The following is a 25,355-nucleotide window of genomic DNA, read 5'->3' on the forward strand; positions in this document are numbered from 1 at the left end:
AGTTTGGAAACTAGGAAATGGTGTTTATATGTGAAAAATAAAGGAGGATGTGTGGATGAAAAGGTCCCTATCTCTTTATTTCAGAGTGTTCAGACTGAATATTGAATTTGATCCATATTTTTATCCATATTTTTATAAACTTGTCTCTAATTCTAAAGGAATTAGAGCTTGCAAGAAAGTCTAGGCTTCAGGCTGAGGTGATCGGGGGTTCGCTGTCTCCATGGCTTTGCATGTAATTTATCTTCCAGGACATTAAGTTAGAATTTTAATTTGCTTTCTAGGTTCTTTTCCCTTTTATCTGAAAAATCACTTAATTTCTTGGCCATTCATTAAATATTAATGACTTTAAATCTTGTATTTAAGTCATGTATATCCTTTCAAGATGTAGAAAAAATGACATGAAAAACAATCTTAGATTTAAAATAAATTTTTAATGTTTATTTATTTTTGAGAAAGAGAGAGAGACAGAGCTTGAGAGGGGGAGGTGCAAGAGAGAGAGGGAGACACAGAATCAGAAGCAGGCTCCAGGCTCTGAGCCGTCAGCACATAGCCCGACACGGGGCTCGAACTCATGAACTGAGATCATGACCTGAGCCGAAGTCAGATGCATAACTGAGCCACCGAGGTGCCCCAAATCTTAGAGTTTTTAAACGTTTATTTGAGAGAGAGAACATAGGAACAAGTTGGGGAGAGGCAGAGAAAGAGAGAGACAGAGAGAATCCCAAGTAGGGTCTGTGCTCTCAGCGCAGATCCTGATGTGGGGCTTGAACCATGACCTGTGAGATCATGACCTCAGCCGAAATCAAGAGTCAGATGCTTAAGTGACTGAACCACCTGGGTGCCCCTGAAGAAGCAATCTTAAATGAACTTCAGAATTGTTTACAGAGAGAACTCAGAGGGAAAAAATGCTTCTTTAGATAGTACATTTATTTGTTGCACATCCTTCCCTACCTATGTCTAGTTTTATCATAACTGCAACAATTACTTCATTTCCTGCTGCAAGAATAATGGTTTCACTCTTACACCTATCTGATGAGCTCAGTCCTTGATGGTATCCAAGAGGTAGAAAAACCAAAGTATATAAAAAATATTCAGGGAAGAGAAAGGAAAAATTTCAGAAAATAAGAATGCAAGCCTTTACTGTGTAGAATGAATCTTCATCAGAGCAGTTAGCAGTGATGAACCTGCCACTTGTTGGGTCTGCACAATGTCCTACTTGTCTTCCCATATCTGATTCTTACCCTTATTGCAAGGGGCCACTCACTTCCTGTCTGTTCTTATATGCAGACACATTTTACGGGCTTTTGTCCCCTGAAGTCCCTTTTCTGGAATTATGGATAGACCCCACTTCTAGATCCGGGTCTGCTGTGGTTTTTCGTTTGTCTGCTTGTTCATTGCTCAGCCAGCCTATACAGTGTGCTTCCCCAGTGCCACACTCGTAGCAGATGGGAGCTTGCACTGTTGTCTCGCTACCATTAGAGGGCGTGCCTGTGGACCTGAGTGTCTATGAGGCACTATGTATCCACTTCAGTAAGCCCTTGCTCCAGTTCTCTCGTAGCTTAATGCCCCGCTGCAGTGTCACTCTGCTCAACTCTTGGACTCTGCCATACTACGTTGTTCATGCCAGCCTCATTTTGCCAGGAAAACTGACTCTCTATTTACTGTTCGACATTCATACTTGTTCTATGTTCCCAGCCCAGTTCCTGCTACCTGCTGGTGTCCTGCCCTGAATGGATGGTTTTTCCTGGACAGAGCTGTAACCACCATCCTCCAGATTTCAAAGATCTCCTACTTCAATGTCTGATCTCTTAGATTGTCTGTTCTTTCTTTGCTGCCTCCCCCCTGAGTTCCACATAGAATCAGTGATCCACCAAGCTATACTTGAAATTGTATAATACACATGTTTAAAAATGGGTGTTGCACCACCACGCTGTGCTCAGAATGCTCAGCGCCATGACTGGATTCGTGTCCTTGGTCCCATCACAAGTAGTCAACCTCAGCCCCTCATCTGCAGGCTTATATTTTTGAGGCCCCAGCATTTCTCTTATAAACACATTCTGAATTGAATTAAAGTTGATGAGTGTCCTCACCTGATGGCTTTCTTCTTTCCCGTGTGCATTGTAGGAAACCTACTTAGGGACTCTGTAGGCAAATTACATTTTGAGTTATTTTGTTAATAGGCAACACATGGATGTAGTACAAACCTCAGAGGTTCCAAAATAAAATTTAGTAGTTTTTATCTGTGACACTTCCCATACCACCCCAGCCATTCAGTTTCCTTTCTAGATGTAACTACTCTTAATAGTCACTTTGTCACCCTTTTTGAGGTAATGTGTATATATGTAGTATATACAAGCATATGTAGTGATGGTATTTATATGTGTATAAAGTCACACACATGTACACACACATTTAACACAAATGGAAGCATAATAATAGATTGTAGTACACCTTTGTTTTTTTTAGCATTATACCTTGAAGATCATTCCATATCATGCTCAAATGGTTGTCTTATTCTTTTAATGAGTGCACAGTATTCTAATTGGAACTCTCTCCCATTGATGCATTTAGAATGTTGCCAACATTTTATGTTACAAACTGGGCTACAATGAGTATACTTGTCATTCTACACTGGTGATTTGTATGTCATATACATGCACAGTGATTGTCTAGATATGAAAGTGCTGCGTCACTGAATCTATGCATTATTATTTTGATAGAAATCGCTTAATTTCCCTCAATTATTTAACTACAACTAGAAATTGAGGATCCTTAGGTATTCTGGGTAATTCAAAGAATATTGACTAAATGGGCCATTTACAAAATATGGGGAGGCTATAGAGACCCCAAGGCATGCTGTAATATCCCAGGGCTAGTCAGGGGGTTGGGTTATGTCCATTAGACCTGAAAGGGGGGCCACTTACTGTTGACTAAAGACAGAATGTGTGAAAAGAGCCATCTTTAAGGGACTGTGATCTTTGGTCAAGGAGGCAGGCAGCCAGAAACAAACCCTCGGAGAGGAAGCCTGAGGGGTAAATATTCAGACTGCACTCTCCTCCCTCTCTCCATGTCTGGCTAGTGTTATCGTTGCCCAACCTTGACACATGACCAGAGGGCAAATGGGACCCTTGATGTTGTTCACACAGGTAAGCCAGCTGAGTATAGAACCGGTAGAGAAGCGAGGCTATCAACAGAAGATACCCAGCCCATTCTGCCTCCTCACACTTTCACCAACATGCTGATCAACAGTATTTTTATCCTTCGTGTCTGAGAGATGTGAATGTTTCTTAATATGAATGAGGCTATACTATTTTGAAAAAAGTTAAGAGATGGTTTATTTCTTTTTCTTTTGTATATATTCCTAACCTTCCCCTATAATGTGTATGTATTTTACTTTTTATTTTAAAATGATTTCACATTTACGGAAAAGTTGTAAAAACAGTAGGAAAAATAGTTCCTGTTTAGCTTTCATCCATATTTTCACGTTGTTAACATTTTAGCATGCTTGTCTTTTTATTCTCATTCTCCCTCACTCCATACATGTATGTGTAAATACCAATGAATCAGTCTAATATATGTATAAATATGCACAAACATATTTATCACTGTATATGATAAATTGCATGAGAATGAGATACAAACTTGATAACCTTTTCAAGTATATATTTTCTGAAACCAGAGGCATTTGGGGGAAAAATCAGGAATTTAATATAATTCCATTTTAATCATGTAATCCTCAGACTCTCTTCAGATTTTTCCTGTTTCCACACATTGTATTTGATTGTCATGTCTCTTTAGTCTCCTTCAAGCTGGATAGTTCCTCAGTCTTTCTTGTATTTCTTACACTGGACGTTTTGGAAGGCGCAGGCCAGTTACTTGTAAACTGTTCCTTAACTTGTATTTGTCTGATATTTTCTCATTTTCAGCAGTTTTACCTCAAAAATGATGCTGAGTTCATCTCATCATATCAGGTGGTATGCAGTGTCAATTTATTCCATTACTGGTGATGTTAAAATTCATTACTTGGTTAACACAGTTTTTGCCAGGCTTTTTCACTGTAAATCTAATTAATAAGGATTTGTGATCATTAATTAATAGACAATTAAGTATCTTGTGGGGAGATTCTTTGAGATTTATACTAAGCCATAAAGTTCTTTCTTCTTATTCATTTATTCATTCATGTATTTGTATCAATCATGATTTGAGTAGAGAAGCACAAAAGATTTATTATAGGGGTATCATCTAATGAAGTTGTGAGGGCTGACTATACAATCTTGTGAGCCTTTGTTTTTGTGTCTGGAGCTGGACTGAATCTCACTGGACAGGCAGTCAGGAAGAACCAATGACATGAAGTAGGGGAAGCAAGGGTAAATTGGCACTAGTGAGGATAGAATGGAATCCACTTTGGTTTCTCATCCCCTCCAAGCCTCAAAGATTATGGAGTATTCTGCAGGAGAAGCTAGTGCCCTTCACACGCTGCTAAACATGAATCTGTCCAGGCACCAGAGGAATTGAGGTCAAGGATATGGCAATTGCTGATGAACCTCGTTGCTCTTGTCTGACATGATGAACAACAATGTAAGTGGGCTGAAACAGCATCCAGTATATGTACCTTGAACCGACTTGAATATAATGTAATCCTACTGCTTATCTACTTCTGTTTGGCAAATCCTGTGCAGCATATCACTTCTGGGTCATGGTCACTCAACTTTTCAGGGAAGGGAATTCTGGGAAATGTAGTCACAGATTAGCCAACTGATAAAATACAAATCCACGATAGTATTTCTAGCAGTATGAATTCACAAATTCCTATTTTACTTGAAAGATTACTGTCTATTACAATTATTTTTTATTCTGATGTTCCAATTGTTCCATACTGGCCCAATGGAAGTCTTTTATGATGATTCTTATATTCCTTTGGCACTTTTCCATCATTCTTTGAGTGTTTACTCAATTTCTGACCAAAAAGATATTCCAGGGTTATCTTTTATTTTCCCTGTAATAATCCCAGAATCAGTCTTTTCCTCAAAGAGGCTTGGTATTTTTTTTCGAGTAGAATGGCATTCAGAACCCAAGATCTGGAAACTACTTGTTCTGTTTGGGATCGCTGCTTCTAGGTGATGGACAAAGCTGGGGAATACTAGGAGAAAGGATGAAGGAGAAAACCTTCTCCCCCCATTTTCCTGTATGGGGTTAGTCTTATTTTGTATTGAATATTGGAGGTTCTTTATGTATTAGGGAAGCTAACCATTTGTGATGTGAGTTATGAATATCTTTTGTAGAATATTATTTGTATATAATGTTTTATGGTAATTGGCCTATTTTGTTTGCTGTCTCTCTTGGGGGAGGTTTTGGTAATATATATGCAATGCAATTTGGATATGTATAGAGAAGGTTTTTCATTCTCATGGTCGTGTAGAAAGAAGATGACATCTATAAACAGTTAAAGAAGAGAAGAATATTCTTGAAGAGGCACGTGGGGATGTCTTTGTGACTGCTTTTCTGAAGGTAATACCTTTAGGGCAAAGTTCATGATGTGCAGGAAGAAAAATTTTCAAGATTGGTTTTCATGGAGGATACATTTAAGGCATTTAGAGTTTTTTTTTTTTTTAATTTTGGTCTACCCACTTTTCAGAACAGAGCTACCCTGATCTCTTCTCTTCATTTTGACTTTTACTTTTTTTCCCATATATTTCTTGGTTTAGTAATTTATACTGTTCATAGTTCATTCATTTAAAATTCATTCATTAAGTAGCTCCTTACAATGAAGATAGAACTAGGTTTTGGAGAAGCTGGAAAAGTGACTGAAACCATGGTTCTTGATTTCAAGGCTTTATTCTTGTGTTTGTAGAGCCAAAGTTATATCATATGAATAACTAGAAAGTAAGAGCCTTGCCTCATAAATAAGCATAAAATATCTAGAACAGACTTGGGTCTAAATTAATATGAAATACTATATAAGCTTATTCAAAAAGGCATAAGATTTTTTTGATGTGTTTAAGGCTTAGTTTTTAATATATATGTTTCTTACAAAGATTGTGACTTTTGTCCCTCAGAATTTAGGGTAAAAAAAGAGACAGTGAATATATTTAAGGATAACTTGAGAACTCAATTCAGAAATCACAGGAAATTAGATGTGGGATAAATGGGAGATTTTTTGAATTCAGTTTCTTATTCTCTTTTATATCTCCCTGTATTTGCTCTCATGGCTTATTCTGTATCATTTAAAGGCTTAGCACCACTCACTGATTAAGATTCAAAGCCCTTGCCACCTGTGGTCTGTATAAATACTCTAACCAATTATTAATAATAATTTTTTCCCATGTCCGGCACTTCTTTGTCTTTCTGTACTATCATATCTGTGAGTCTATATTTTACTGCTGCATTTTCATATTAGTATCCTCTACAAGGCTGATTTTCTAGAGGACAGAGATTATATCTTATTCATCTTTATATCTCCACTTCAAGTACAGTGCCTCGCAGGTAATAGGTTTGTAAGAGGAATAAATGAATGAATGAATGAATGAATGAATATATTGGTCGCCCATCTTAAATATTATTGGCCTCTGGGTAGTAAAAGGAGAAAACCGTTCCAGTCGAATCATTTAGCCTAAATTCATGGTCTTCTCCCAGCTATTAATGCAGTGGTAGGCCTGATCATCCTGGGTTTGTTAATCTAGTTCGTTTATTGGCATGGAAAGGATGGAGAGATGAGTTTCAGATGCTGTTTTCATGCCGTCCGTCAGACATCTCCTGTCCCATGCCATGTACAGACACATTCTGTTCACCAGCTGCTGATTTCTATTTGTTCTCATCATGTTGTTTCCTGGGCCGATAGTGCTGCTGCTGCTACTGGCCTCTTTTCTGCAACAATGTCCTATAATCACATCACACACATATAAAATCCATTATCTATACTCCCTTCTGTCCTCTGTTGTTGTCCTCCCGCCCCAAGAAATAATGGGGAAATGCTTGCCAGTGCATGTTTTGCAAACTTTCCCAGTCCATGTGATTTACCCCCTAGTCCCTCTTGTAGAGGGTAATCCGTCCTCAGAGATAACACCAGAATTTGAAATTGTAGCTGATGCTTGGAGCAGATCAAAAAAGCACTCAGGGGGATTAAAATTTCCATAAATTTGAATATTGGGGTCAAAGGTTTTGGCTGTAAGCCTGTAAAGGTGAGTGTGGTACAAGTAATTAATTGTTGCCGCTACTGAATTCACATTCTAATCTGATAAGGAAAGGCAAAAAAAAAAAAAATAGTCTGAAATGTAGAAACTTCATCTGTCATGTTATTCATACCCTGGCTTGTAATAGTGGCCCATGAGATTTTTGTGTTACTTTTCTCCCCTTGTGCTTTTAAGATTCTTGCTCCACAAATCTACCTGAAATTTTTACTATCTAAACTAGTTTAAACCTAAACCTTGAATAGACATGGCTTCCATCAGCATTTGTGGACTTCTGTCCCAGACTGTGAAAAAAGGATTCATCTGGGGACTCCTCAATCAAATACAAATAAAGTCTGGGGAGGAGGGTGAGGAGAAAGACACTTGGACATCATGTCTACTTTCTGTTTCTGTTTTAGGGTTAAAATCATTGTTGGCATCGCCTCTCTGGCCACATATTCATCAACTTTTTAACTTATTACTTTCACTAAGAATGTAGCAGTCAGTAGGTGTTGAGGCTATTCAGAAGCGGGACAAGGTGCCTGAGCTGGAGCTCCAGATTCAAGGGAAAGGCATATATGTAAACCAATTTTTTATTGCTTTCCACAGAAATCACATTTTGAATGTTCCCTACAGAGCAAACTTGTGAGAGTAAAAGTGGGCAGCTTCATTCACTTTAAGAGACATCAAAGAAATCTTCCCCAAGAAGATGAATCCTAGGTTAACTGTTAAATGTACAAGTTAGGCAGAAGGTTTGCATATGATCTTAGTATGTGGATTGTTCAACAATTACAGATCTTGTATGGATGTTGGGTAGAAGGTATGAGAATTACTGACACCTATTAAACACTTAGTATTAGACTTTCCATTATGTTGTCTCTAATTCTTTCCTCAAAACATCTATGGTAGGTATTATCATCACATTGGACCCATTTTTAAAGGTAAGGGATCACATCCTGGAGGGGGTTTCGTAACTTGCTGAAAGTTAAATACGAAATGAGAGAACCAGGATTTGGATCTAGAATGTTTTTACTACAGATTCTTTAGTGTAACAACTATATGTTAGGAGAAAGAGTTTAACAAGGGATTGGAGATGTAGTGGGATGAAATATAAGAGAGACACAGGCGAGTTTTGTGGGCCACATTTAGTTTCATGGCTTTGGTCCTGATATTGATAAAGTGCTCCTGAGGGGCTTTAAGCCAGGAAGTGGCATGAACAGATTTAAATTTAGAAAGATGCCTCTGGCCATAGGTTCAGGAAGGCTGAGATCACAGGCAAGGAGACCTGTTGTTTTATTGATCCAGTGGAGACTTAACCAATGAGTTTACACAGCTCATTAGTAGCAGATGAACCACACCAAAAAATCATCTGCTTGTATAATCATCATCATTCTACTTGCTGTTCAAATCTTTGGTATTAGCTGGGTCCTCTAATTCCATCCCAAAGTATTCCTTACAGTTTTTAAATGATTTCCTTCCAACCTGCTAAATAGCTCTTGTTTCTAGACTCTTGCATTGAACTTCCTGGTAATTTGGCATTGCCAGACCAGTAGTTGCCATTTTGATAATTTAATATTTACCTCATTGAAGTGACCTAACAGTATGATCTAGCTTGAATTTATTCCTTTTAATTTAAATTGCATAGTAATAATAGGTTCAGAAAGTGTGCTTGCATAATCCTAACCTTGTAAAGAAATACATATCTTACTTCCATTATTCCAATGCACTTAGTACTTGTGCAACAGAGAATTTTCAGACTCTATTAGATCAACTTTTTTTTTTTCTTCCCAAAAGAATGATCATAAACTACCATTTTGAAGATGGGAAATAAAGGAGGCTATCACACAGCTTAGTTGGCCAAGGGTAAGATCTAGAAATCTCAGCCAATGAGGGCACCTGGGTGACTCAGTTGATTCAGCATCTGACTCTTGGTTTCAGCTCAGCTCCTGATCTCACGGTTCATGAATTTGAGCCCTACATGGGACTCTGTGCTGACAGTATGGAGCCTGCTTGGAATTCTCTCTCTCTCCCTCTTTCTTTTATTTTCTCTTTCAAAATAAATACATAAAGTTAAAAATAGTTTAGAAATCTCAGCCAGTGAAAGGAAGCTGGTAGTAAGTGGGTGAGTCAGATTGGATCCAGAGAGTTAGTGGGCTCTGTAAAGGAAATGGTGGCTATGAGTATTCAAGCAAGCAGTAAATCCAATCCATGAATTCTGTAAAGGCTGGAGATTGTAGGAAGACTTTGGAGGGACAAAGAATCTGCTAAGGCATCTTCCAGACGTTAGAAGACCTAGAAATTTGAACCAAAAGAGGGATTTGCTTTATATCTTCTTTTATATTGCCTCTTGGGTAAGAATTTCTAAGAGTCTACTATTGTGTGTCATGGAAGAGGACAAGTAACCATCTTCTGAATGTAGTTTGATCCTTATTGCATGAGTTGTTGGCTAAGAAGACAGCTGAGCTTATTATTTTTTTTTTAATTTTTTTTAATGTTTTATTTATTTCTAGGAGAGAGAGAGAGAGTGTGAGCAGGGGAGGGCCAGAGAGAGAGGGAGTCACAGACTGAAGCAGGCTCCAGGCTCTGAGCTGGCAGTCAGCACAGAGCCCGACGCGGGGCCCGAACCCACGAACCGCGAGATCATGACCTAAGCGAAAGTCGGACGCTTAACCAACTAAGCCACCCAGGCGCCCCTAGCTGAGCTTATTTTTAATTGCAGGACTAAGGTGAATGGTCTAGTCTTAAAGTGCATGTCATAACTGAGCAGCCCAAATTAGTCTAGTACAAGTCCTAAAGACCTTTCTATAGAGCTTTGCACCTTGCAAAACTCTTTTCATAGACATATATCACACCTATGAAAATTCATTTTTATTTGTAATGCTGCTGTATTAGTCTAAGAATTTGGAATCAAACCCTCTCATACCAAATCCTGTCTCTCCTTGAAGAACACTAAGCCTGTAGCTGTAGGATGATATGGAAATGTTGACTGAATTTCTGGAAATGGCTATCTAGGGATGTGTCCCTTTCTGATTCTGTTTGCCCCTTACCTATTTAGGTATATCCTATCTCCCATTGAAGAACCATCCCTAGTACTAACTACTTTATCCCCTGACGAATTTCTAGTCAGAATTGGTCTCTCTCCTCTTTAGCTTTCCCATTGCATACTTCTTGTATATCTTTTCAGGGCAGTTAATTTAACTTCCTATATGTTTTTGCATAATATATATACATATAAACTGTCCCCATTTTATTCTACCCTAGACTTAGTAATATACTTAATACCATGAATACACACCATGTGTATTCAGTAAATAGGTGAGTGTGTCAGAAAATTCCAGTTGTGTTTGATTCTTCTAATGCTGAATTTGGGGATTAGAGTACCAAAGAGAATAAAAAGAAAAATGAAAACATTTATTTACCAATGCAGAGAAAAAGAGTTAAAGGTCTGTTGATAATAAAGTTTACATTTGTCTTTCCCATTTCCATGCCTGAGAAATTTGATACTTGCCTTTTAGAATTGTATAAGCTTACATCACGCTCACACATGCGGACCCAGTCAGGCACACAGATTTTATTTCAGATAAGTTCTCATGACACTGAATAATATTGTAACTTTTTTCGGTTGGCAGAAGAATTGAAAGAGATTGATATAAAAAGCGAAAGATAGAGGCTAGTGACAGGTGGGAAGGAGGTCCTGATAAAAATTTTCATTAAGGGATCACAGGAGAAATTAGAACTGGGATGGGGGCCTGAGCACTGTAGGAGAATGCCTTAGAAGTTTGGTAGGGCCTCTGGATATGGTCTTCCTCTCTCTGCCATAAGTAGAAAGTGATCAAATTGGCCAAGATTTAGTAAAACAAACAAAGAAACAAACAAACAAACAAAACCCAACAGTGGACTACCATGTCCTATCACAGGTCATTAAAGTCATCTGAATTGCTTCTTGGAAAAGTCAGATAGGAATTTGTTTTCTCTCTGGTAGGTTTGATAGTCCTTTGCACTAATTCCCAAAGTGTTTGGTAGAGGGCCAGCAGTTCAGCATCACATGGAACTTGTTAGAAATGTAAATTCTCTGCTTTCACACCAGACCTACTGAACCAAAGGTCATGGGGTTGGGCCCAGGAATCTGTGTTTACTTAGCCCTCAGTGGTGATTCTTAGGTTCACTAAAGTTTCAAACTACTGAAATAGAAGAAAGAGTTAGAAAAGTAGATTGGAGTGAGGTTGGGGAAAGAGGTAAGAGTTTAGTTAGAGATTCATTGGAAAAGAGTTTAAAAGAAATTAGGATTGAATTATTCCAAGCAGAAGAGCACCTAAAGCTCCTGGATAATTTGGTTAATCAGAAAACTGATTAAATATTTTCCTATGTTACCTCTCCCTACTGCTAATAGAAATCTTGAAACTGGTTAATTTTCTCACTTTTGGCCTTGCTGGTGTGGTGACAGGACAGTGTTTCATTTTGTATCCCCTCTAAAACCCTGGCCACGGATTTAATTAAAACCTAAGTTTGGATGAGACAGCTTTTCACAAAATAATACTAATAGGTATAAAATGCATCCTTCTTGGTGTTAACTTTTCAAGACTGGATCTGTCCACATACTGGATGATAAGGTCATAATGGAGGGTATCCTGCCGCAGGTACTAGGAAAAAGCACGCCATGGAGAGAAAAGTCTCCCTCCTCGTTTGGAAATTTAACAACAACAATAAGAATGTTAGAAACTTTTTTGAAATTGAGTTTGATGGAGAGTCCAGCAGAGCTGCGTGGGTTCAGAAATACTTACATTTGAAAACCGGAAAGTAATTGGAACAGAAATTCCTCTGCCCCCTCCTACCTCTTCTGTCTGCTGCTCAGTCATTCTGAGTGGCCTGAAGTTTCTGTACGGACAATCATCTTGCTAATGACTGTAATTCATCACAGGAGGTGTTTGGTTTTGAAAATGAAATATGACTATATATTTTGGAGATTGATAGTGAGAGCTTGTTTATTGATTATACTCCCAGGGAAAAAATAAAAAAGAAAAATATAACAGAGAAAAATGCATTTTTGAAGGTCCATCATAATAGTTAAAGTAATTTGGCATATAAAACTTCTTTAAAAAATCCTACCTATAAGTTTGCATAAAAAGTAAAAAAAAATCCTGATTTTGGCATACTGTGTGCTCTCCTTTTTGAAAACAATTTTGAGGAGGCTTAAAGACATATGTGCCAAAGGTAAATAGCAATAATTAAGTCAATATCAAGGACATAAATAACGTTTATCGCTATGAAGTCTTATATTTGCTATCCCTGTGCATTAGCTTTGCCTCTGGGTTTCCTAGTGACTGGAAAAAAGAGAAAAATGTGGGAAGACTCAAATTCCTCAATGAAGAATTGCTTTCATCTTGGATTTTATGTAGGAGGTACAGAGGGATGTAATGAATAATGCTCTCTCTACAGTAGCTTTAAAATAAAAATAGAAGTGATGGTCCAATGACTCTTTTTAAATAAGGAAGTTGGGTAAATTCAAGGTCAGAGCATTTGAAGATATAGTTCAGGGAAGGTGAATTACTATATGAGGAATTAAGCCATTGAAGTTCACATATGTAGGCTTCTTACATGAGAAAAGATTAGAATTGAGAGTGTATCCTTTAGACTCTTCTCTCTAGAAGGTTTTAGTTAGAAGTTAATGGGGTATCAGTTTAAAACCATTGTAGTTTCTGACATGCTGCTATTATGTGACACAGGCTTAATAGAGCTCCCTATGCTTTGACGGCCAGAAGAACATTAGGTAGTGTTGTCATTCTGTTAATAAGAGGAGAGGGTATAGCAGTCTTCTCACCCAGAAGGAAATTGTTCCACTACTGAAAGGGCATCAAGGTTTTCCTTAGGAACGCATCTTTGGATATTCTATAGCCCTTGAAACAGGGCTCTAATCATGGAGTATGGCAGAGAAAACTTAAATCATGATAATTTTCCAAGCGTTGCCTCCCACCTTTCAAAAGAATCATCCAGGACTTATATTCACATAAATGACACCGATCAGTTTTTTAAGGCCATCATTAATCAAAAGATTAATTTCTTCATGTGGGGGCACTGAGATAAATAAACAAACATGGATGGATTTGGGGACTTTCAGAGAAGCCTATCCAACTGGTAATTCTCTTTCTAATTCCTTAGGAGTCCTATATTCTCTAAATAAAAGCAGCTTCTCCGTAAATGATTTTTCTCTCCCAAATGTATTAAACATCATCCAGTCTTAAAGAGATTTAAGGACCTGTCGGCAGAGTTCTTAACTTACTAATTAATTGTACTTTTTTTTTTGAAACTAACTGAAATACTTTGTCCTGATGATTGGAATGTTCACATTTAATTTGCCAAACAAAGTTTAAAAATATATTGTTAGAAATGCCGCAGGCTTTGTAAAGTGGCTTTCCACTGGCTGAATGTTAGAGCAAGACCAAATGTTTATTAACTCTCTGCCACAGAGCTAATAGAACTGTTCTTTTAATTCAACAAACAGAAGCCTGTGTTCTTTGGATGGGTATTTTATTTCCCATGGAGTCTGCATGCTGTTGGCTGACAGTTACAATGGCTATGTATCTATCTGGCTCTAGATGGCTCTATTCCAAAAAAAAAAAAAAAAAAGAAAAGAAAGAAAGAAAACCACCACAACAAAACAAAAGAAATCTATCTTTTAATTTGTTTTGTAATAGTTGTGAAATATGCATATTCAAAAGTTCTTGACAGAGTTTCTGGAAATAATTTATTTCCCTTGGGAAACATTTTTTTTTTTTTTAGTTAGAATGAAACATTTTAGCAATAAAAATGATAAGACTAATTGATCAATACAGAGTCTCATGTTGTCTAAGTATTCTTCCAGTTTCACTGAGAGTCCCCTCTTGAACATATCGTATTTTTAAATGTATTATTTTTTAAAAAGAATAGAAAACACCAACCAGCCTCTCCCTCTCCCTGCCCTTGCCAACACATAGACCATACTCCATGGTTAGCGCCTTATTCAGGACGATGTGAGTAGTTCATGGCAAAGCTGCTAAGTTAGGACAGTATCTAGACTCGGAGGCACAGCTCTCAAAACTCTCAGATATCCTCACTGCCCTTTTAACTATGTGGTCTTGGACAGATTACTTCACCTCTCTGTGGTTTATGTTCCTCTTCGGTAAAGTGAGCCTAAAGATAATTGTGAGTCTTCCACAGGAGTGTTAAAATAATTAGATTAAGCTCATGGAAAAGCACCAGAACAGCACCTGACCGGTAATAAATAAGGTGCGGTGAGCTGTGTTTATTCTTGCCCAGAGCCGTCATCCTCATGCATGTCTGTCTTGCTGCTTAAGTCTGCCTTGATGCACCTGTTCCATTAGGAATTCAGTGTTACTTCTATGGGGCATTCAAACCCAAGTGTCCTCAAGTTCTTCAGCTTTAAAATTCTTCTGTTTGCTTTTATCATTTTTTTCTGTGTCTATTTAAAAACCATTGGCTTTCATTCGTTGCTTCCTTTATCACTTGCCCACCCTGCAATTTTCTGATTTTAATCTACAGCAAACTGAGAAATCAGATTATTAACTCAATTAATTTGCAATAAATCAGGAATAATTTAACTCAGAGTAAGCATCTGGAGTGCTTTCTTCTGAGTAAAGCAAATCCTCTTGACTGCATGGATTTTCTACTTGGTAAGGATCTGCTTTGCTTTCCAGGGACCTCTTTTGCCTTTAAAAGTGAAGGTGTTATATAAGTCACCCTGGAAAAAATGAGGTGTTGTAATATCAAATTGAATTTCTTTTTGATGTCAGTGTTTGCTGTGTTTACAGAAAGTCTTGCTAAAGAATAGAAACGAGATAGAGGAGGTAGTAAGGTATGTAACAATATTTGTTACAGGAGTGAATGAGAGAGCTCACAAATGCGTGAACTTAACTTACCCTGACTACATTTCAAATCTATCAGCTGTAGGTTCACTGCCTACCGCTCTGCTTCAGGTGAATGGAATTGATACAAGGGGTTACTACAGTGATTCTCAGATGATGCTCCCAGAACTAGCAGTGACAAAAAAACCCCTTAGAAATCCAAATTATCTGCCCAGTCATAGGCCTATTGCCTCAGAACTGCTTGGGGTGGGCTAAGCAATCCATGGTGTGACAATCCCTCTAGAATGATTCTGAATGTATGCTGAAGTTTGAGCCCTCCCCTCCCCTCCAGGCTACTGGTAGTCAAACCTGATTAGTATTAGAATCACCTGGGGAGCTCCTAGCCCAGTTATTTTAAGGTAAAAAGAAAAACGGAAACAAAAAGAAAACACTTAAAGTGATTTCACTGTAAACAACGGGTGAGACCTATTTTTCTAGACCTCGCTTTCAGGCTCAAAGCAGTGTCATTGTTGCTTAAGAGCTGTAATTTGAACAGACCTCCACCGTTCTAACTAGTTTCCTTTTCGCATTTGTGATCCCTGAACTCTTTCACACTACTGCTTTCCTGTTTGCAACAGTGTGGCAGATCTCTGTTAAAATACAGACATTATCTGTGAGAGATGATACCTAGAATTAATATACGTTGACGAATTAATATACGTTGACATATTTTCTCTTCTAATTTCATAGTTCTTCTGTAGCAGTTTCTCAAACACCAGCACTCATCGTCATCACCTGAAGGCTAGTTTACCAAAAGGTTTCTCTGCCCCACCTCTAGAATTTCTGATGGTGAAGTCCGCAGAGAAGCCCAAGAATTTGCCTTAAAATTTTTTTTTAATTTATTTTTTGAGAGAGAGAGCAAGAGAGAGGGAGAGCGTGAGCATGTGCACAGAGGAGGGGCCGAGAGAGAGGGAGACATAGAATCAGAAGCAGGCTCTAGGCTCTGAGCTGTCAGCACAGAGCCCAATGCAGGGCTCTAACTCACAAATGTAGTGAGATAATTGACCTGAGCTGAAGACAACACAACTAATTGAGCCACCCAGGTGCTCCAATATTTTGCATTCCTAACAAGTTCCAGATAAGCTGGCTTTGCTGGGCCTAGGACTGTAAAAACCATTTTTTGGAGGAAAGAAGGGTCTTGAGGTAATGGGATGCAGAACAAATAAGGCTTGCCTGATGGGGAGGGAAAAAGTCATGCTGCTTTAGCCCGAATGGGGAAATGGCAGCAACAGGGAGACCACCCTGGATAAAGAAATAGAAGAGCAGCTATAATAATGAATCTTAGTGACTCCAAGATCATGAGATTATTATTAGAATAGTTTGATAGCATTAATTTCTAGTTCCCAGGTTTTCACCTAGGGTTTTCCAATACTTTGGGTGCAGTAAAATGACTATACAGGTTTGTTACAAATGCAGACAACTGGTCCCCAGCTTTCCAACTTCTATTAAGGAAATCTCGGATGAAACACAGAAATAATCGAACCAGGTGAATTTGTTGCAAATGGTTATTTATTTGTTTATAATCCTTTATTCAGACAACTGTGGGCTTTCATTATTATTACTAAATATTTCTGGAGCTTTAAGAGTAAAATAGAAATATCTTTCTGAGGAGCACTTTATTTATTTTATTTCATTTATTTCTGAGAGAGAGAGAGAGACAGCGTGAGCTGGGGAGGGTCAGACAGAGAGGGAGACACAGAATCCGAAACAGGCTCTGAGCTAGTTGTCAGCACAAAGCCCGATGTGGGGCTCGAACCCAGGAACCCTGAGATCATGACCTGAGCTGAAGTCGGACGCTTAACCCACTGAGCCACCCAGGTGCCCCTCTGAGGAGCACTTTAAATATACTTTTGCTTTATTCACAGAATGACCTCCACCCCTTCTAACTTCTGGGGTTTTTATTTGAAAATAGTTTAGGAGCACCTGGGTGGCTCAGTTGAGCCTCTGACTTCAGCTTAGGTCATGATCTTACAGTTTGTGATTTTGAGTCCCACACCAGGCTCTGTGCTGACAATGTGGAGCCTACTTGGGATCCTCTCTCTCTCCCTCTCTCTCTCTTCCTCTCCCCTACTTACACATTCTCACTCTCAAAATAAATAAACTTAAAAAAATAGTTTAGTTTATACTCAAAAATAATTTGGAGAAGGATGCCCTACTGGCCCAGTCTGTAGAGCATGTGACTCTTGATCTCGAGGTTATGAGTTCAAGCCCCATGTTGGATGTAGAGATTAGTTTAAAATATTAAAAAATAATTTGGGGATAAATTTTTCCTGTATTGGATATTTTCATATGAAATAACTTAGGCTTATCTAAATTCAGGAGAGATGAGACATCCTTGTATAGGACTATTCCCAGTTATGAAATCAATACAGATGACAAGAAGCATGTGGGAATAGTGCATAAAGCTTTAAACAGCAGTAACTGTTCAGGCTTTCTCTGTGGTGAGAGTTACCATATTCCTGCTATATTGGTAGAAATCTCTAAAGACAGGGGTGCTGTCAGTAGACTTTTGTGATTTGAAAACATATGTACTTGTAAAAAAATTATTAGCGGTTGTTGCTAACTTACTTTTAATTTTCTTGTTCCTTTTGTAACCCCCAGTTTAGGACTCAGTGTAATAAAGGACTGAGGCATAATGAACCTTGGATCTTACTGCCCAAGAGAAAGGATTGCTATCCCAGCCAATTTCAAATAATAGTTTGGTGCAGTTACTCTGAAGGTTATGAATAAGGAGTGATCCTCTAAGCTGGCATATTTAAGTCTTTAAGCAAATTATGAAAACCATTATAAAATCTATGCACTGGGAAGGAGGAGAGGTCCACCTCTTTAAGAAGTTTTTCTCTTTTAAGTGTAGTGAACAAACCATTGCAGCAGAATACTGTCAGAGGAAACTTTTCTGTCTCGAAATCTAATGGTGTTCACCAAGGAAACCATGAAAGATATGAGTTGAGGATATTTAGACAGAAATATAAAGAAATATTTGCTGTTTTAAAGATATGCGTTCCTCTTTATAAACTCAGAGTTTTAACCTATGTAAAATATCTGTTTCACTAAGGCTTATTGATAATGCATATAGAATGTCCTATCTTGTTTGGTGAGGTGTTCTGGAAATTTTCCTTTGGAAACATTTCTTTATTCACTTAATCTGTATTTGAATTTAAAGTCCAAGTTGTACAGCTGGAATGGGCATGTGAATAGTTTGTTGCAATGGGAGACTGGGTTGAGGTAGCTTAACTGCCTTAAACCACACATCCGTTTGAACTGGCCTGGCTCATGTATTGTTTGGCATTGAGAACTTGTTTATTTTCTCCCTGTGAGGAAATAGTCACGTTTATTCAACCTTGTCCTCATCTTTGGTTCCTGTATTCAGAAGAAAGACAGCATGGGAACAGAAGTGGCTGCCTATCAGAGAGAGTTGCCAAGTTTCAGGGTCCCCAGGGAAATGTCTTGAGTAGAACACTCCAGAATATTTCCCAATTTTGATGCTGTAAAGGAGTTAGTATTCTGCTCAGGCTGATAGGCAATTCTTGTATTCACGCCATACTAGGTGTTATGTTATAGAAGGCATAAAAAATTGCTTCAAGCAGTATGTTTTCCTTCCTGGCATTTAGGAGAAACTGAATTAGGGGAGTTGTGAATGTCCCTCTGGATTTGTTTGCTTTCTATAGGAGAGGGTTATTTGTTAAGATCATAGAGACACTTTTGTGAATGTACCTTATAAAATAAAAGAATATTACTACCTCTCGTTCAATTACTGTTCCTCTCTTTCAGTAATACTATACTTCTGATCTTGGTGTAAATGTCATATTGTGTGAATATGCAAACATCACATCCGCCTACATATGTTCTGTTGCTTAGTAATTCTTGGCACTGGAGCACAGTGAATTCTGTGCCTAATAAATGAGATATCCATCAGAATGAAAAATGAATTATGTTGGTCTCTTGGATAAGATATTGTTATTTCAGATTTTAGTTGTGAAAAATAGGTTGCATTCTTGTGCATAGTAGTAAAGAAATTTACAAGGGAAATGAATTCAGGACTAAATTTGTTTCCTTGTTCATCAAATAATGCCCACCATCTAAACCTTTTCTCACAAAATGGGCCAGTGCTTCAAAGTGTCTATTTAAAGATATATGTATTTTTAGATATATAAATTTTTGTCTGGAAAAAATACTTTAAGAGTCTGGGAAAATCTCCTTTCACAATAAAAAAACTGTATTAAAGAGTGAGTTCTAGAATTATTCCTTGAAGATTGTTCAATGAATTGCCTTCATTTTAGTATAATTATTATAGCCACCAGTTTGAACTGTGAGCCCCCATCCCCTTTTGTAAAGCCCATTCATAAATCTCTGCAATTTTAGGTGTTTGGTGGGGATCTGTCATCAGCTTCAAATCACTTAATTAAAAGCTCTGTCTTTATCAACATAATTTAATCCTTCTCTGAATTTGATAGGCACTTTCTCTCTTGGCCCTGAATAATTAAATATGTTTTTCTCTAATGGTGACTTTGAATCCACCAAACAGGATACCAAATTTTATATTCTAAAAATTTTTTTTTAAATTTTTTAATGTTTTATTTCTAGGAGAGAGAGAGAGAGAGAGCGTGAGCAGGGGAGGGTCAGAGAGAGAGAGAGAGAGAGAGATACAGACTCTGAAACAGGCTCCAGGCTCTGAGCTGGCAGTCAGCACAGAGCCTGACGCGGGGCTCGAACCCATGAACTGTGAGATCATGACCTAAACGAAAGTCGGACGCTTAACCGACTAAGCCACCCAGGCGCCCCCAAATGTTATATTCTAGAAGGTCATTCCTTTATTCTGGGATGTTCATTTCAACCCTAGGATTTTCTGAATTCATACGCTAAAGATGGGGATTCAAAGATGAGAAAGATACCACCCTTCTTATTTAGGAGCTCATGCTTCTGTGGAAAAGACAGACATATACTTTGATGTTACATTACAAATTATAACAGATGCCCCCAAAAGAAAATAAATCTCATATAACAAAGGAGATACTGAACTACTTCTAAAGGAGGACAAGAATTAATCGACTGACTCTTAAAGCCCTCACCATGTTGAGGGAATTTTATATTTGTTTGTTTGTTTATTTATTTTAATGTTTTATTTACTTCTGAGAGAGAGAGAGAGAGAGAGAGAGAGAGAGAGACAGCGTGAGCAGGGGAGGGTCAGAAAGAGAGGGAGATACAGAATCCGAAGCAGGCTCTAGGCTCTGAGCTGGCAGTCAGCACAGAGCCCGACATGGGGCTTGAACCCATGAAACCATGAGATCATGACCTGGGCTGAAGTAGGACACTCAACTGACGGAGCCACTCAGGCACCCCGAGGGATTTTTAAAAAATGTTAAAATAGGGGTTATTGAGGAAAAAGTTTAGAGGCAGTGGTTAATATGGTTTAAGTCACAACTTCTCCCAAAGAGAAGGAGCGTAAGGTGTTTCTACTTGCAGTCAAGAGAGGGGCCTTTACAGAGACCACTGAGAACTGGAGACATGTACATTGCAGTTTTTGGAATGAGTACAGAGTGTACTGCCTGGAAAATTGAAACAATAAGAGGGATGCCTCAACATCATGTGTTTGCAAGGACATGAGTGGATCAGTGGTCTACCATATGGGATAAAGCCACTCTAGGGCCACGCTAATTACTTAAGCATGTATTTTATATCTCTTACCTCAGGAGATTGTGGAATAAAAATATGAGTGATGTTTTACAGCCAGGTTATTTTTTACTTCATTTGAAACACTGGCTCTATGCCCATGCCTGACCCCTAAATGCTGATGCTCTCTTTTCACTTCATACTTTGTCTCTTGGGTATTTCACCATCTTTCATAGTTTCAACTATCTACTATGAGATGGTGGCTTTCACTTTTTATAAATATTCCATGGACTCCTATATTATGACATATGTGACCTTTTCAGCTAGCTGTATCATGGGTACTTCAGATGTCCAGATAAAGAAACCTTTTTAACCACTCTTTAATATGCTCTTCCTTTTATGTTAATTGTGTGTTATCAAGTAGATGATGCAATGATCCACTTAACTGCAACTAAATCTATTAAAATGAGTCATCCTTGATACTTCAGTTACATCTGCACCCCTCAAGTCCTATAATTACTATATAGTGTTAAGTTTACCATTATTTCTTCCTCTTTATATTTATTACAACTAGTATAGTTTGGATTTTTTACTTGCTTTGACTCTCACTTACCAACTTTCCTGTCTCCATTCCTGTCACACTACAATTTATCTTCAGTAGTGTAGCCAGAGTGATTTTCTTTCTAAAACAAGTCTGAACATGCCACTCCCCTTGATTAAAAATCCTTCAGCAACTTAGTAAAGCTTAAGCTCTGAAATGTAGTAAACTACTGGTTCTTTGAACTTTTTCCTGTTTATACGCTAGCCATATTTCTTATTGCCCTCCACCTTTGCCTTTATGCTAATGCAACATATAAACTGTAGTTCCCACTTAATATTGTAGTGTATCTTCCTTCTGCGTGCCCTGTTCTTGTGCTATTTTCTCTGCCTTGAAGGCCTACTCTGCTGCTACTCGTATTTTAGGATTAGGCACAGCCATTTATGCTATGATTCTTTCACTGCCCAGTGTAGTGTGGTAAAATTTACTCTGAATATTTTTATCTTTGTACTGTCACTATATTTATAATATTTATTTGTTTGGGTCCCCTGCCAGATTGTGTTACTTTTGAATCGTCAGTGAAGAACAACGTACTTGGTATAACGGAAGTGTTAGATGAATGGATGGATGGCTGAATGAATGAATCAGTGGCCACTATTCTTGCTTGATAGTTTATGTTCTAAATGTACACTTTCTGTGAAAGGCCAGGTAGATAATACTTGAAATAGTAGACCATAAAGCCACTCTAGATTGTAGATCAGATTGAATATGCCACTGCCATGATGGAAGTGGTATTTGAAGAATTAATACCTGAAATTAGTTGTGAAAAAGAAAGGGATGTGAGTCAAGAACAACGGGAGATTTTGGCAGTTGCCCAAGATGAATATATTTAAGGTGGAAGTGGAAAAGGAAATGAGTAGGTTGGAAAGACACCATCAAGAAAAAATAAGCCAAGAAAATCAAGTATATCAACTGTAAATAGTAGTAGTGAGGGGAAAAAAAGTCTTGAGTGTTGAGAGGATTTAACCATATAATTTGTGATTTCTTAGGGCTGAGTAATTTAAAAAGATGTATAATCTTCTTGGAATTGGAAAAATCCTCGTTTATGTAGAATTAACATTATTACACACATTAAAATTTGTAGAATTCTTGTACTTCTGCCATGATGGTGTAACTGGAATTAGTCCTGCCCTACCGTTGTAAGTGTCCAGAAAATTGGATGAAATACATAAGAATTGATTTCAGATGTTGGACAACAGACACTATAGAACTGTGAACCCAAAGAGGGGAAAGCAAGTTAGGTATGCTCTGTAATACCTCTGGTTTTCCACATGGAATCACTTTCTGAATCCTACCACAGAGGTTTAGGAGGTAGAGATAAGGATTTTGGGGAAGTTACAGCAGTTTGAATTTGTAGAGCAGAGTATTAAGGAGTTAGAAACTGAAGAAAAAGAGTTCCTAAAATATGCATAGGCTTGCTATCAATCTGTCGGTGAATAATAATGTATACGTATGCAGAGTGAAACCTGATGAGACAATTATCAGGGAGCTAGAAGTCAAGTAATTCCCAGAGCTCACATCAGGTTCAAAGTTTCTGTTATGTGGAAAAGAGAGACCTCTTTGGACATCTAAGGCATTCTGTAGGACACCAGAAAGTAGGTCCAAACTACGTGAGTGAAGATTACTCTAAACAAGCCCCAAAAAAGTCTTTTTAAAAACATGTCATGAATATATATGTCAGACTGATTCCTGAGTAATTCAACTACTTCTCACAACAAAATTTAAAACTTTACAAAGAAACACTAAAATCCAGCCACTCAGTAACATAGTATTCAAGGCCTCTCACCCATTCAGCAGTTAGGAGGCATACAAAGAAGCATAAACATATGAGGCACAAAGGAGGAAGAATAGCAGTTAATAGAAATATAGCTAGAGATAGAATAGTTGAATTTGGAGACCAGAACTTTGACAGAGTTATTGGACATATACTCAATGATTAAATGAAAACATGACTATAATGAGAACAGAAACGAAAACGGTATGAACTGGAAACTGTAGAGCTAGAAAATAGGATGTCTATAATGAAAAATTGACTTGTTGGGCTTACCACAGGATAGACATTGCAGAAGAAATGATTGATAAATGGAGAACATAGAACTATAATAGAAACTATCCAAACGCAAGCAAAGAGAATTTAAAGTTTGCAAAAATAGAATGGAACCTCAGGGTGAGACAGTACCAGTTGATCTAATATATGTATATATTTATAAATATAAATACATTTATATACATATACATACACACACACACACACACACACACACACACACACACACACATAAAATTGGAGTCCCGAGAAGACAAGGAATGAGTAAGCTAGAAAAATATTTTTAACAATGTTGGCTGTATTTTCGAAATTTGATGAAAAGGATGAATTCACAAATCCAGGATGGTGATGACCCCAAGTAGAGCAAATAAAGCCAAAACCACACTAAGAATATTATAATCAAATTAAATTGCTGAACCAGTGATTTAAAAAAAACTCAAAAACAGCAAGAGAAAGGACACATATTAGAACGACAGGACAAAAATAAGAATGCAGACATTGCATTAGAAACCATGCAAACAGCCTGACTTGTTTTCATTGAGCATAATACCCTCTAGGTATATCTGTGAAGTCTCAAATGACAAGATCTTGGCCTTTTTTATGGCCACATAATAGAGCATTGTATACTTATTACTACATCTTCCTTTTCTATTTTTCTATTGATGGACACTTAGGTTGTTTCCATATCTTTGTGGCTATTATAAATAATGCTGCAGTAAACATAGGGATGCATATATCTTTTCACAACTGTTTTTGTTTTCTTTGGCTCAATACCCAATTGTGGAATTATTAGATCATATAGCATTTCTATTTTTAATTTTTTGAGGAACCTCCATACTGTTTTCCACAGTGGCTGTATCAATTTTCATTCCCAAAAATAATGTCTGAGGGTTCCTTTTTTTCCATGTCCTCTCCAACGCTTGTTATTTCTTTTAATTTTTAATTTTAGCCATTCTTTTTTTTGAGTTTATTTATTGATTTTGATAGAGAAAAAGAGAGAGCATGAGCAGGAGAGAAGCAGAGACAGAGAGAGAGAGAACCCAAAGCAGGCTGTGTTCTGTTAGCATGGAGCTCAGCATGGAGCATGATCTCATGAACTGTGAGATTGTGACCTGAGCCCAATCAACCAGCTGAGCCACCCAGACTTCCCTGATTTAAGCCATCCTAACAAGTATACTATTTTATTTTACTCTTAAGTGGGATCTAAACTAAACAAAAATAAATGAATGAACAAACTAAAAGCAGAATCAGACTACTAATTACAGAGAACAAACTGATGGTTACCAGAGGGGAAAGGTGAGTGGGGGGATGGGCAAAATGGGTGAAGGGGACTGGGAGATACAACCTTCCAATTATGGAATGAATAAGTCATGGGAATAAAAGGCACAACATAGGAAACATAGTCAATGCTATTGTAATAGTGATATATGGAGACAAATAGTAGCTACAGTTGTGATGAATATGGCCTAATGTATACACTTTTGAATCCCTATATTGTACACCTAAAACTAATGTAACGTGTGTCAACTATACTCAAATAAAAAATTAAAAAACTGAAAACAATGCAAACAGAAGACGATGAAATAGCACCTTCAAACATGGTAAAGGAAAAAGTCAACATAAATTTTTGTAATCAGCAAAAATGTCCTTCCAAGAAAAGGTAAGTTTAAGTTTTTTTCCAGACAATGAGAAATAAAGAATGCTAAAATGTGATTCTTCAGGTTGAAAGTATATGATGCCAGACTGAATCTGAAGCCAAATAAACAATAAAGAGCAATAGAATTGGTACATATATTGGTAATTGCAAAATATTTCTATTTTATTTTAATTTCTTTAAAAGAAAATTGGCCATTTAAAGCAAAATAATAAAAAAAACCTTGTGGTTTAAATATACATAAAAACGTAAGTTTAGAAATATAAATTACTGTTGTGAGAATCTTTCATTATATATGACATAATACACTCTTAATTGAAGGTAGACTCTGACAAGTTAACAAAACTTACTGTAAACCCTGCATAAACTTCTAAATGTAAAG

The sequence above is a fragment of the Hyaena hyaena genome, unplaced genomic scaffold (assembly GCF_003009895.1).
Source record: "Hyaena hyaena isolate Hyena2069 unplaced genomic scaffold, ASM300989v1 scaffold_571, whole genome shotgun sequence".
Lineage (NCBI taxonomy): Eukaryota > Metazoa > Chordata > Mammalia > Carnivora > Hyaenidae > Hyaena > Hyaena hyaena.